Source organism: Chrysochloris asiatica, unplaced genomic scaffold (assembly GCF_000296735.1).
Source record: "Chrysochloris asiatica unplaced genomic scaffold, ChrAsi1.0 scaffold00011, whole genome shotgun sequence".
NCBI lineage: Eukaryota > Metazoa > Chordata > Mammalia > Afrosoricida > Chrysochloridae > Chrysochloris > Chrysochloris asiatica.
Window position 1 is genome coordinate 28,175,862 of NW_006408529.1, and position 13,438 is coordinate 28,189,299.

A 13,438-nucleotide genomic window follows, 5' to 3' on the forward strand; every position below is an offset into this window, starting at 1 on the left:
ACAATAGGATGAATGTGAAACTAATGTTCTCCCATGTAAACTATCATAATTCACAATAAAACATTAAAAAAAAAAAGGATGGATTTAAAGATCAAAATCTATTTTTTCAGTTTGTTATTGTTGTTGCTAGTTCCAACTCATAGTGACCCCATTCTGCACCATCCTCACAATCATTCTTAAGTTTCAGTTCACTGTTGCGGTCACTATATCAGTCCAGCTCACTGAAAGAAAGTGTTTTTCTTTTTTGATAACCCTCTAGTTTACCAAGCATGATGTCTTACTCCAAGGACTTGCCCCTCCTGTGAAAAATCCAAAGTATGTGAGATGAAGTCTTATCATCATCACTTTTAAGGAGCATTTTGGCTGTACTTCTTCCAAGACAGATTTATTTGTTTTTCTTGTAGTCCTTAGTATATTCAATTTTCTTGACCAATACCATAATTCCAAGGCATGAATTCTTCTTTAATCTTCCGTATTTATTCACCAACTTTTGCATGCATATGGGGCAATCAAAAAGATTATTGCTTGGACCAAGTACACTTTAGTCTTTAAAGCGACATCTTAGCTTTTAAATACTTTGAAGAGATATTTTAAGTTCAATTTGTAAAGTGCAGTAAGTTGTTTTACTTCCTGACTGCTGCTTCCATGGGAATTTATTGTGGATCCAAATAAAATGGATCTGGATAATTTTAATCATTTCTCTGTTTACTGTGATGTTGCTTATTGTTGTGAAGAGTTTTTATTCCTTTGTATTCATGTGTTATCCACAGTGAAGGCTGTAGTCTTTGATATTCATCAGTTCTTCAAGTCTTCTTTGTTATAGCAAGCAAGATTGTGTCATCTGCATATCACAGGTTGGTAATGAGTTACTCCAGTCCTGATGCCACATTTTTTTTTTTTTTTTTTTTTATACAACGTCCCGGGTTTTTTTTTTTTTTTTTTTTTTTTTTTTTTGTTGTTGTCAAGTATGCAGATTGAATAAATATGGTGAAAAATACAAGCCTGATGCACAACTTTATTGATTTTATGCCATACATTATCCACTCTAAATCCAGAGCACCTGCTATAGGGGAAGGCTAGCTCTGTGTTGATTCCAGTAGAATATAATAATCTATTATTATTTTCTAGCATTCCCAAAACATCCTTGGTGATCTTCATGTGGAATCTATGAAACTCCCACCCTTACTGTTGGTGCTTGTTTTTTGTCTAATCTGCTCTTTTAAATAGCTTATGTATGGGACACACCCTACACTGATATTACATAACAGAGAAAACCTTATTTCTAAATAGGGTTGTATCCACTGGTATATGGGTTAAGATGCCAACATAATTTGTGTTGGATGCACTATTATATGAATAACATTTGGCTAGGTGTCTTTGTTGTGCATAGACTTATTGTGCATAAGTTTGAACCACCAACCTTGTGGTTCCAATTGACTTTGTAGTCCAGTGCATTAACCCACCAGCACCACAGTGGGAAGGTAGCAATTGAAAAAACGTCAGCACATGGACAACAGAACAAAAGACTGTCTGATCCTGGGCGAACCTCACAATTGCTGCTATTCCTGAACCTTTTGCTGCTGCCACTGTGCCAATTCATCTTGTTGGAGGTCTTCCTCTTTTTCTCTGACCCTCCACTTTACCAAACATGATGCCCTTCTCCAGGGACTCGTCCCTCCTGATAACATGTCCAAAGTATGAGAGATGAAGTCTGGCCATCCTGCCTTCCAAGCAGCTCTCTAGCTGTACTTCTTCCAACACAGATCTATTTGTTAAAACTGATTAGACTTTGTTTAATGTGTCTCATCCTCTAGCAAGATAGGCTAGTTATGCTTGCATGTTCTCAAGGCAAACGAGGACGAGTAAAATTGAAAAAGCATGAGAAAGTGTCCATTGAAACCTACTGTCACAATTGCCAAAGCAGGGACTTGACCAATCTCAGAGTCACAGATGCTGTTAAAGGGAATACATACACAGAGACATGAAAAATTTGGATCACTGACAATCCACCACACTAATTTAGCTAATCCTTGGGAGCTGTGTACCACCAAAATGTGAAGAACTGATGTACTGAAGTTTTTTTCAATTGCTACCTTAAATGGAGTCCTGGTGTGTTGCTGTGGGTTAATGCACTAGACTGCGAAGTCAGTTTGAACCACAAGGTCAGTGGTTTGAACCACAAGGTCAAGCTCACCAGCTGCTCCTCAGAACTCTACACAAAGTCGCTATGGGTTGGAATAGACTTGACAGCACTTAACAAAATTAACAACCTTAAATGAAGGAAACATTAAAGATTGGACTGATTCTTATTAAGCAGATGATGATCTGGTGGGTCCAATCACAGATTCACTGATTGTACCTAACTTTTTCCTGGTGACGATGGATGCGATGGTTAGGGTTGGGTGCCAACTTGGCTGGGCCATGATTCTCTGGTTTGGAAGTTATTATGCAGTCTTCCTCCATGATTGGATCTGATATAATGTAATCACACTCATGATAAGATCTGCTATGAGCAGCCAATCGGTTGAAAGGCAGCTTTCTTGGGGTTGTGGCTTTTTACTTGCTCTGAATCCTGTATCTGGCTCTCATCACCTGAATTCCAGTTCTTGGGGCTTGAGTCAGTCAGTGATCTGTCATATTGACTTCCAATCATGGGATTCATTAGCTTCTGAAGTTCATGAGCCACTTGATCTGTCAATCTTGGACTCATCAGCCCTTGCAGCTGCATGACTCCAGAGAACCCTCCTGCCTAACATCTTACTTAGCCTCTTCAACTTGCCACCCTCTGTAACTGTGTGAGCCATTTTCTTATGATGAATCTTTATATATATCTATATCTATATCTATATAACTATCTATATAGATATATAGATATAGATATATATATGTTATGGCATTTTTCAAGTTCCATACATAGTCACTTCCCTGGACTGGGATAGCTCTAGAAGAACTGTTCTGGGCATGATGTTGTTGGTGTTGGTAAGTGCTGTCAAGATGGTTCTGACCCATAGTGACCCTGTATAGGGTTTCTAAGGAGCACCTGGTGAGCTTGAATACTAGGATCTAATGTTTTTCACAACTATAACTGCTGTTTGTGCTACTTTATGGCTACTTTCTTGGTTAAAAAAAAAAAAAAGAAAGAAATGAATGTCTGGATATACTTCTTATAAGATGACCTGATAACAATCTACCCCAAATAATTTTATCTTTTGAGTCGTTGAGCAAGTTCCACCTTCTCTTACATTCCCTCAAGCGCTACAGTCTTCAAAGATTTCTTTCCTTCTCTAATTCATTAGCATTTACTATGAGTACCTCCAGAAGAGCCTGCTGTCCTATCTTGTTCTCTAGTTGTCACTGAGGATTAGGATTCTTGTCTTACAACCATGCTGTTGAAAGTTAAGTTTGCACTTCTTTTTATATCCCCAAGCTGCCAAAGCACATTTTAAGAACTATATTGGTTCTGTTAATTTGCTGATTAACTGATTCTTGACCTTTTAATCACAGAATTTGTGTCCATAAAGCCACAGAGGAAACTCTTTGGAGGTTTATTGGAAGTGTGCTTGTGTGGGGCGGCAGTGAATAAAAGGCGGGAAAAGCATTATCTAGAGCTGGAACGACAGCTACCACTGCGTTCCAAATATTGTCTCATCTAGTTGGAATGGAAGTGATAGTGAATTTCAAACTGGTAAATGGTAAATCTAACACGTTAGGAGAGAGCTATGGTGGTGCAGTTGTTAAGCACTGGATTGCTAACTGACAGGTTGTCAGTATGAACTCCCTTACTCCTGCAAGCCTCTCCAGGGAAGAAAGACCTAATAATCTGCTTCCATAAAGATTGTAGCCAAGTAAACCTATGGAGCAGTTCCACTCTGTCATCTCAGGTGGTTTATAAGCTTGAACTGTATCAGTGGCACTCAACTACAACACACTGGAAGACTAGCACAGGAAACATGCTAACCAACTGCTCCAATAGGAAAGCAAGAGCGCAGAGGTAATGGTAGCTAGGGGAGAGAGTTTTCAGTTCATGGAGAAGAAGTAGAATCTAGTGAAAGAATCCTCCTTTGTTCTAGTGAGAGTCTCTTGTTGTTAGGTGCTGTTGATTCTGTTCCAACCTATAGGTTTCTGAGGAGCGGCTGGTGACAGAGTTTCCAGGTGGTATAAATTATTAACATGATGGTTCAAGCTTCTCAAATGGCACCTTGGAAGAAACATCTGGCTATTTACTTGCAAAAATTCTTTGAAAACCTTATAGAACACAGTTCTGTTTGGACACAGAAGAGGTTGCCAGAGGTCAGAATTGACTCCACAGTAACTGGTGTTCCAGGAGGAGACATTAGAATGAAAAGAAGCAGTTTAAAGGCCTCAAGGGAGCAAGAACTAGGAAGATGTTAAAAGTCTAAATGCACAATAAGAAGATATAAGAGAACACATTTTGACAATTTCTTAAGGCTGATCTTTGGTGAAAGAATTGGGTTGCCTATAACAATGACAATTTTCTTGTCCTGTTGTGGTTCCTAGTACTTCTGACAAGGCAGGCATTCCTGGATTCCAGCTTCATTTGTGACAGCTTTTACATTACAGAAAATATACGAATGTATTTAAAACAACAACGACAACAACAACAACAAAAAAGAAAACAGAGCCCAGAGAGCTTTTCACAGAAGCAATTAAAAGCATCTTTATTTACTTTGATTCCCTCCTTTGCAATATTTTGGTTTTAAATCAGACACTCCAGTCCTCTTTAAAAATAGCAAGCAGATTTCACAACCACAAATATACATTTTAAAGTCTAAATGTTCTCCAATTATATGTATGCTAAATCAAGATTAGCTTCAATTTGTAAGTTGAAAAAAACACTAACTTATAAATTATGGATATATTCTGATTTAGAATTATTAAACAACTTTTAAGCAAATCAAAGTATTTTTATATCAACACAAGTCTTCACTATATGGAAAGTACTTTTCAGTGCCAATGTTTTCTTTAATGTTTAAATATGAATGAAAACTAGATCTTTGAAACAGTAGGTTACCATTAAAATACTAAAACTATATGCTTAAGAAGACACTCCATCACTCAGTTTGCATTGCTTAACAATAGATTCATCTGAAGGTCTCTGCATACAAAGAACAACTCCTGGTGGTGCAGTGGTTAAGTGCTCAAATGCTATCTGAAAGGTTGGTAGTTTGAACCCACCAGCTGCTCTGGGAGAAATCTGTGGCAGTCTGCTTCTGTAGAGATTGTAGCCTTGGGAGTTGCATAGGCCAGTTCTAGGGCCATTGAATTACATTTGATGGTAACTAGTTTAGTTTGGTGTGGCGCTGTGGGTTGATGTGCCAGACTGCAAAGCTGTTTGAACTGCAAGGTCGGCAGTTCAAGCTCACCAGCTGCTCCTCGGAAACCTTATACAGAGTCGCTATGTGTCGGAACCGACTTGATGGCACTTCACAACAACAACAGTTTAGCTGCTCCTGTAAAGATTTACAGCTTTGGAAACCCTGTGCAGGGTCGCTATGAGTCGGAATCGACTCCATGGCACAGAGCCACCACAACCAGTTTAGTTTTGGTTTGGGGTCAATGGACCTGTGTTGGTGTTGTAGGGGCCCTGGTTTGGTGCTGTAGGATAAGTACTAGACTTCCACTCACAAGGTTGGCAGTTCAAACCCACCAGTCACCATTTGAAACAAAAGTATTTTAAACAAGATAGAGTATCTGCAATTTGTAAATCTCAGGCAGATAATCATACAAACCAAGACCACTACTGTGGAGTTGATTTCGACTCATAACATCCCCATATGACAAGGTAGAATGGACCTCATAGGATTTCCAGGACTGTAAATCTTTATGGAAGCTGACTGCCTCTTCTTTTTACATCAGAGTTGTTGTTGTGTGCCGTTGAGTCAGTTTCAACTCATAGTGACCCGGTGCAGCCCAAGGAGTGGTTGGTGAGTTTAAATCACCGATCTCGCAGTTCAAACCTACCTTAAGGTCGATTGTTTATAGCATGGCATGAGCTCTTTGAATTAGCAGCCAAGCGCTTTAACCACAATGTCATCAGGGCTGCTTTCAGACAGATAGCCAATTGTCATTCAGTCAATTCCACCTCATAGCAACTCTAAAGGAAAAAGTTGAACTGCTCCTTAGGGTTATTGATACTACAGATTTTTACAGGTGCATACAGCCTCCTCTTTATCCCATGAAGCTACTGGTGGGTTTGAACTGCCATACAAGAAACTGGAGAGTAACAAAGAACACTTCTTCTATAGTAGAATTCAACCACTGAACAAGAGACAAGACATTTTATTTAAAGCTCTATCTTAACAGCCTCCTCTGTTTTCTAAGACTACTGTAATGGACCCCTCTTATAGGAGACAACTAAGAAAATTAATGTGCCTTGCTTTATACATGATAAAATGTGTTGTAAACACTTAACAGACCCAGGGAAACATATCACAGTAACTCCAGGCCCCTCCCTAACTGCTAATGAATGCTAAAGAGGCATGCCATTTCACAAACAGGAAGTTAGTTCCCTAGAAGAATCCCTCCTGGCCATTTTGTAAGCCTAAAACATTTCTCTGTATTTTTTGACATTAGCTTTTGACACCCTAACCAGCTTCTTGTCTTGTTTAGTCTCCCTGTGGAGTCGATCCAAAGACAGAATGAGAGGAGAAAGACATCCAGTTGTTAGGCAGTGGCCAATAAAGATGACCTACATTCCTGCTCCAGATTGTTAGGTCTGTATACCTGGAGTGGGTCTGTGTAGGTGGTTGCAAGGAGTGCAAGGCACAGAACATGTCTACAAGAAAAGAATTTTCAAGAGGTTTGGGGAATAGTTTCTCTGACTGAAAGAAGCGATCTCTGAAGGAAAGAAAACAAAGAGCTTTAGAAATAAAGCATAAACACTCTCCTGTGCATTTAGACTCTAACTTCTGCAGGTAAACATGACAGCAGGGAGCATTTCCCTACAGTGTGAGGTGGGAGGCTAGCAGGAGGAGATTACCACTTGTTACAGCACTTGACATTAATTAAACCAGTTTTAAATAAAGAAGATGTTATCATTATTTTTTCTATTGCATGCAATATTTACATTAATTATACCAAAAGCTGAATCTGTTTTCTATAACCAAATCATCTGTTTTTGTTGTTGTTGTGAAGTGCTGTTGAGTCATCTGTACTCTTCATAAAATCATACCTTTTGGAGACAAATAAGATATGTTATCAAAAGAGTCTGCCCTGTGCATGAAAAATTTAAATGCCCTGCTTTGGAGAGCTAGTCCTTGATTTCTACATCAGTTGCTGCTCCTATTCTTTCTCCCCAGGGAATCATTACTGAGCAAGACTCCACAATAGTACACTGGGGTAGGGAGACATCTTTTCATTTCTCTCAGCTTATGAAATGAACCTTATTTCCTGAAGCTGACCAATGGCTGCTGGTTTATGTAAATAGAAGATGGCTCTAGTAATTTCCCTCCTAATTCTTATTGGTCTCCTATTCATACCAGGGAGTCTTGGTGTGGCACTGTGCGTTAATTCACTACAATGTCAGTTTGAGCGACAAGGTCGGCAGTTCAAGCTCACCAGCTGCTCCTTGGAAACATTCTACAGGGTTGTTATGGGTTGGAATCAACTTGATGGTACATAACAACAACAACAACCAGGGGTTTGCACAAAGTTCATGGAAAAATTGAATGAAAAGATGATGTAATTTTCCCACAAACTTTAAGTCCCTTTATATTGATTGTCAGTGCCTCTAATTATCAGCATGGTAAGATGACAATGGATGTCACTTTAGTGATTCTGGCATTGGATGTGACTTTAGTGATTCTGTGCTTCTCCTCTAGGGTTTCCATCCAGTATCAAAGACCCCCCATCCAGCACCTGTATCACTGCCTTGCTTCTCCCCAGGACTTTGCACGTGCCAACTGCTTGAACTGAAAGACTATTTCCTCCTCAGTTGCTTGTTGTTGTTAGGTGCCATTGTGTCAGCACCAAATCATAGTGACTGTATGCACAACAGAATGAAATACTACCCAGTCCTCCGCCAGCCTCACAATTGTTGCTATGTTTGAGCCCATTGCAGCTGCCACTGTGCCAATCCATTTTTTGGGGGGTCTTTCTCTTTTTCTCTGATCCTCCACTTTACCAATCATGTTACCCTTCTCTAGGAACTGGTCCCTCCTGATATGTCCAAAGCATGAGAGGTGAAGTCTGGCCATCTTGACTTCCAAGGAGCATTTTGGCTATACTTCTTCCAATACAGATCTGTTTGTTCTTTTGGAGGTCAATGGTACTTTTAATATTCTTCTCCAATACCGTAACTCAAATGCATCAATTCTTCTGTGATCTTCCTTTTTCACTGTCCAACTTTCACTGTCCAATGATGAATATGAGGTTATTGAAAATACCATGGCTTGGGTCAGGCACACCTTAGTCCTCAAATGACATTTTTGCTCTTCAACACTTTAAAGAGATCTTGTGTAGAAGATTTGCCTAATGCAATACATCCTTTGATTTCTTTACTGCTGCTTCCATGAGTGTTGGTGGATGATCTGACCAAATGAAGTCTTTGACAACTTCAAGCTTTTCTCCATATAGATGGATGTTGTTTATTGGTTCAGTGGTGAGGATTTCTTTTTTTTCTTTACACTGAGGTACAACCAGACTGAAGACTGTGTTCTTTGAGTTTCTTCAATAAATATTTTAAGTCCTCTTCACTTTTAGCAAGCAAGGTTGTGTCAGCTGCATATTGTAAGTTTTTGATGAGTCTTCCTCCAATCCTGACACCACATTTTTCTTTACATAATCCAATTTCTCAAATTATGTACTCAGCATATAGATTGAATAAGTATGGTGAAAGAATACATCTTTCCTTATTTTAAACCATTCGGTGTTTCCTTGTTCTCTTTGAACAACTGCCTCTTGATCTATGTACAGGTTTCTCATGAGCACAATTAAGTGTTTTGGAATATTCATCCTCCACAGTGTGCTTGATAGCTTGTCATGATCCACACAGTTGAAAGCCTTTTAGTATTACATAAAGCACAGGTAAACATCTTTCTGGTATTCTCTGCTTTCAGCCAAGATCCATCTGATGTCAGCAATGATATCCCTCTTTCCACGTTCTCTTCTGAATCTGGCTTGACCTTCTGGAGTTTGACCTTCTTGAAGTTCTCTGTCAATGTATGGTTGCAGACATTTTGTATTTTCTTTATCAAAATGTTGCTTGCATGTGATATAAGTAATATTGTCCAATGACTTTTGCATTCTGTTGGGTCACCTCTCTTTGGAATGCTAACAAAAATGGAACTCTTCCTGTCAGTTTGGCCAGGTAATTGTCTTCCAAAATCTTGGCATAGATGAATGAGTGCCTGCAGTGTTGCATCAGTTTGTTGAGAGATTTCAATTTTATTCCATCAATTCCCAGAGCCTTGTTCTTTGCCATTGCTTTCAATGTACCTTGGACTTCTTCCTTCAGTATCTTTGGCTCTTTATTATATGCTACCTCTTGAAGTGACTGAACATCAACCATTCCTTTTTGGAACAGTGACTGTGTATTTCTTCCATCTTCTTTTGATGCTTTCTGTTTCATTCAATATTTTGCCATAGAATCCTTCAATATTGCAAGTCAAAGACTGAATTTTTTCTTTAGTTCCCTAAGTGTGTTTTCCCTTTTTGTTTTCGAACCCCAAGTCTTTGCACATTTTGTTATATTTGACTTTGTCTTCTTGAGCTATTCAGCTCTTTTACCTCCTTATTTCTTCCATTTGCGTTAGCATCTCTGTGCTGCAGAGCAAGTTTCAGAATCTCTCTGATATCTACTTTGTTTTTTCTTTTTTCTTCTTCTTGATGACCTGTTGTTTTCTCCCTGTATGATGTTCTTGATGTCATTCCACAACTCTTCCAGTCTTCTGTCTTTAGTGTCTAATGCATCAAATCTGTTCTTGTAATGAATTCATGTGGCATATGTTCAAGGTCATATTTTGGCTTTGGTGGACTTGTTTTAACTTTCTTCATCTTCAGCCTGAACTGGCATATGAGTAATTGATGGTCTCTTCCAAAGTCTACCCCTGACCTTGTTTTGGCTGATGATATGGAGCTTTCCTTTGGTCTCTTTCCACAGATATGATTAATTTGATTTCTGTGTATTCCATCTGGTTAGGTCCACATTTATAGTCATATTTTATGTTGTTTAAAAAAGGTATTTGTACTGAAGAAGTCATTGGTCTTGCAAAATTCCATCATGTAATCTCCAGCATGGTTTCTATCACCAAGGCCATAATTTTCAACTATTTATTCTTCTCCTTTGTTTGTAACTTTTGCTTTCCAATCACCCATAATTGTCAATACTTCTTGATTGCATTCTTGATAAATTTCAGACTGAAGAAGTTGGTAAAATTCTTCTATTTTATCATCATTGGCTTTAGTGGTTAGTGCATAAATTTAAATAATAGTGGTGTTAACTGGTCTTCCTTGTAGACATATGGCTATTATCCTATCACAGACAGTATTGTACTTCAAGACAGATCTTGATATTTTCTTTTTGATGATGAATACAATGCCATTCCTCTTCAATCTGTCATCCCTGGCATAGTAAACAATTTGATTGTCAGATTAAAAATGGTCAATAACAGTCCATTTCAGCTTACTAGTGCCTAGGATATTGATGTTTATGCCTTCCATTTCATTTTTGACAATTTCCAATTTTCTTAGAGTCATACTTCATACATTCCATGTTCTGATTATTAATGGGTGTGTATAGCTCGTTCTCTTCATATTGAGTTGTGATCCTTCAGCAAATGAAGGTTCTGAAGGCTTCACTCCATTTGTTTCATCACAGTCAACTCTACTTTGAGGAGGCAGTTCTTTGATCATATTTTGAGTGCCTTCCAACCTGAGGGGCTCATCTTCTGGCATTATATTTAACAATATGCTGGTGCTTTCCATCGTGTTTCAATAGTCTGGTACTGACAGTGTTCCACTGATATTCAAAAGGGTTTTGGTGACTAAATCTTTGGATATAGTTTGTCCCTCTTTCTTCCTAGTCTATCTTCATCTGGTATCACTATGGGTGACTCTGCTCATATTATAAATACCCCCAGCATAGCTTCCAGAATCACAGCAACACACAAACCACCACAGTATGACAAACTGACAGACGTGTGGTGATTGTGTGCTTAGGTACCGCCATTATCATTCTGCATAACCCCTTGAACCTCTCTTCATAGGACACAGTACAATGACCATTATACATTCGTGTAAGAAAGTATGTGATTAACCCTGGTTCTCCTGTTCGAAGATGAGCCTCATTGTGGTCATAGATGTTTTTGTTTTTCCTTTTTTTTTATCGGTCACTAAATATATCTCAAGGTTCATTGCATTTCAGAGGGTCTGGCATAGAGAAGATATTTTAGAATAGGTCTGGATAAATGAAAACAAACAAACAACCCCACGATTATTACATCCATATTTGTCTCAAATTGTTCTTGTGGTTATAATGCCTTCTGGTTTTCCAACCTTTGATTACCTTCTTCCTATCCTTTGAGACTCATATCTACTCATACTCCTCCAGGAAGCCCTTTTTCTTTAATTCTAACTATTCCTTCTTTCTTCAAATGTCACACATCATCAGATATACAGAACTTTGCACATTATTGTGTTTCCTCCACCCTTTGTTGTTGTTGTTAAGAGCTAATGAGTTTGTTCTGACTCATCATGACCCTGTATAGGGTTACTAAGGATCGGCTGATGAGTTTGAATCACCAACCTTGTGGTTCAAATTGACCTTGTGCTCTAGTGTATTATCCTCCAGTGCCATACCAGGATTCCTCCCCCATCCTACATCTGTAAAATTTGAGTGGGTGATGTAAGATAAGCATTGGATTGCAAGTCAGTTTGAGATGCAGTTTCGGTGGTTCAAACTCACCAGCTTCTTCTTGGAAAACCTATACAAGGCCCTGTGAGTTGGAATCCACTCAAAGGCACTTAAAAACAACAATTAGACTATAGACATTTGATGAAAATAGACATACCTTCCTAAGATAGTTAGTACAGTACCTGACACCAAAAGGTACTCAATTTAATCAGTCCATAAGAACAATTAAAAGGTTCTTCTCCAAGCTGTATAAGGAGCATTTATGCTAATGGGAATGACTGCTCCTTTGATGAAAAATAGATTGCATTGAGTTAGGGGAAGGAAGCAAGGGCCCAGTGTGAGAGGAGTACATCTGCTTAGGTCCAGTCACAAAATAACAAATCACCTCAGTTGTTTTAACCAAGAATCAAATACTTAAAATTGTTTAAACACATTTGAGAGAGTGGAAAAAATGAAAAGGAGACAGTAAGGTAATATCAAAATAATATTTGCAGTGGCAGGTACCATCTCCAGGATTGGAAGCAAAGTGAACCTCAAAATTTTGGAAGTGTTTGCTAGAACTGGGAACTCAGAACTCTGAGGAGTGTGCACTGTTCCGCTGGTTCTGGTCACTCAAAGGGCTCACAACAAGGTGGGTTCAGGGAGTAAGAGAAAAGTGGGGAAATGGGAATAAACTGCTACTAGAATAAACCACTGCTTCTGAGCAATGCTGATAAAGATAGGAAGCATGACAAGAAGCAAACAGGAGACAGGTTCCTTCCCTCCTCCTGATTTCCAGTCTTCATGTCATTGGCAGAATTTAACAGCTGAAAAGGAAAATTGTAGTCTGCTGAACCCCAGTTCCAACATCCCCAAACAGAGTATAAATGGGTATGATTAGAGTGGAGAGACATTAGCTTAATAACTGGCAAAGAGGATTAAAGGAAGAATAAAACCTCTTGTCACAATGAACTGCCCCAAATAACAGTTATTTAGCAAAATATATGTAACATAGGGACCCTTACTTAAATTGTTATACAGTAGGAATATGATCTTTATTAGCTGACTTGAAAATCGGATACTGTCTATAACAATGATTTTGAGATGAGGTTATTATTCTTTTCACAGAATCATAATTAGCTGATGATCTCACTTTGAAATAATCTGAAAAGAGAAATTCTGGTATTTAAGGAAAGAAGTAACTTTTTTTCTGGTCAGAAAAAAAATATTAACAGACTGTTTCAGGATTATAAATAGGGACCTAAATTATGAGACTACAAATATAAAATTAACTTGGAAATTATGTAAGCTGTTCAATTCTTCCCTTTATCGGCTATTTGGCATGTTGCAAATACTGTATTCCTATGTGTTTGGGGGTAAGGGGGGAAAGCAAATCAAGCTATATTACTATATTGCTCAGTTATTCCAGTTGTCTTAGCTGTTTTTTGTTCCAAGCCCTCTTTTCTGCAACACACAAACTCAAAATCCAGTCTCTACCTTTGTGTTCCAAGAGTTTCACAGGAACTTCATTAATCAAATGCCACCTGGATTCCAGAAGTGGGATTGCTGGATCATACGGCATTTCTG